Here is a 2,136-nt window from a genome sequence, read left to right as displayed (position 1 = left end):
GTGGGTGATGTCACAGATCTGCAGAGAGGATGTAAGCATGTTGCCTAGCAGCTGGAGACAACAAAAAGAGACTAGTTCTATCCTGGGAACCTCTGGACCTACACAGAAACCCTGCAGAAACAGGTTTTGATCTCCATCCTTCTGTGGCTCCAAGTCATGGCATTGTGATAAAACCTGGGTGGGATAGTGCCCCTGTGACGGTCTCACTTTTCCTTTGGGACCAGCCTGGAAATACTTATTCAGAGCTACCCAGCTGCATTCAGCATGAATCTTCAGCTCCAACTTCTTCACTTTGTGGTTGCCGCTGCCTCCTACAACACTGCTCTCAGAGAAACCTTTGGTTACGTGGCTTACAATGACAGCTCCGAGTGCGTTGTTTATAAAGCCCTGCCTGCGTGCTTTGGGCCACAACTCCCAGCAGAAGGGCTGACAGGGTATTTGATGAGGGTGACGCCACCAAATGCTTGCCATGCAATAGAGAACCCTCCTGCACTACGAAACACCTCCGAGATGTATATTGCACTCATACAGGGGTATGACTGCTCTTTTGTCGAGAAGGTCCTTCATGCCCAGCAGGCTGGATACCAAACCGCTCTTGTGTACAATGTGGATTCAGAGCAACTGATTTCCATGATGGCTGATGACAAAGAAATCCAGGAGCTGATTAATATACCATCACTCTATACTGGACAATCAGTCTCCCTCCACTTGCAAAGGACTTCACAATGCAAGAAAGAGGCATACATTAGACTTCTACCACCCAAACGCTATTTGAGCCCTCGTCAAGACGATGCTAAAATGCTGCAGGAAACTTTCATCATGCAGGATGTCAGGGCCATATTCTACATCATTATTGCCACTATCTCAGTTATGGTTGGCTTAAGCTGGTACAAGAGTGTTCGCAAGATAAATCTGTGCATGTACAAGCAGGGAGACAAATATGAGACCTGTGTGATCTGCATGGCAGAGTACAAGGAAGGGGAATGCCTGAAGATCCTGTCCTGTTCCCACACTTACCACAGTGCCTGCATTGACACCTGGTTCCACACCCAGCCCAGGAAGAAGACATGTCCCTCCTGCAAGCAGGTGGTGAACACCTATGGGCGAGGTGACCTCCTGCCAGAGCAAGCTGGTGAAGGTGCAAATGGGGAGTAACAGGACCATGAAGACAATGCATTCAGAGAAGGGCATTCAGAGAAAGAATATTTGGTATGGGAGCTGGTTTACATCTGCCAGGATGCTTCCTCAGTTCTCTCCCAAAATACACATACACGGACACACAAGCACGCACACACACACAGAATCTTGCTTTTCAGTGTTACCTAAGGGGAGTGCCCAGAAATCCCAGGTGAGACATGTCCCCCATTTATTGCAGTCAGCAGGAACCATTCCCTAGCCTGACAGGTACAGAGAGGGGGAAAAAATATGGGATACTAAAGCATAAAGATGGAGCAATTCCCCCTCTCATCAGCTGTAAAAACAGAGCCCACAAGCCCCCAGCACCTCCTTGTCACCCACTGCACTGGCACACGCTGTCCCCCCACATCGGATGGCTCAGAGCCGTCTGCTGCAGAGGACAGCGTGGCCTTTAACTACACCAGCAGAAAAACAGCGCTGGAAGTATTGAGGACACTTTAAGCACTATCTCCTCAGACAGGAGGTGATGCCAGCGGGAGGTAGAGGTCTTTACAGCAGGATTCACTTTGTGGAGCTGGGTAGATGGAAAAAAGAATGAAAAGCTTCTGAGCGTGGCATAATTGGCTGCTTTTGCCTGCTGGCTGGCAATCTCGCACGCTGGCAGAGGCTGACGTGACAGGGACATGTAACCTCCTGCTACCTAGGTTGTTCCAGGTCATTATCCAAATGTGCCTGAGCACCTTAAGGGGAGCTGGATTTATGTACTAACATGATGCAAACAGATCTTTATCTCTTCTCTAGATACACCAGGTATAGTCTTATTTGGGCAGCCTCTGAATACATTTCCAATCCTGCTTAAAGCAAGAGCACCAGTAGAAATCAGTGCTACCTCCCCAGGCTGGTACAGGTGGCTTTAACACCCACTGTGGATGGGGCAGCCAGCCAAGTCCCAAACCACATATGGGGATACGGAGCTGGAAACAGCCACAAAACCACTAT

General features: G+C 49.1%; 1 pseudogene; it reads left to right on the top strand.

Moving 5' to 3' along the window:
* Nucleotides 1-264: 264 nt before the first annotated feature.
* Nucleotides 265-1,396, top strand: LOC137675051 (E3 ubiquitin-protein ligase RNF13-like; annotated as a pseudogene).
* Nucleotides 1,397-2,136: the final 740 nt, after the last annotated feature.

This window comes from Nyctibius grandis, chromosome 31, assembly GCF_013368605.1.
Source record: "Nyctibius grandis isolate bNycGra1 chromosome 31, bNycGra1.pri, whole genome shotgun sequence".
In the NCBI taxonomy this organism is placed as follows: domain Eukaryota; kingdom Metazoa; phylum Chordata; class Aves; order Nyctibiiformes; family Nyctibiidae; genus Nyctibius; species Nyctibius grandis.
This window is presented reverse-complemented; position numbering and strand designations above follow the sequence as displayed.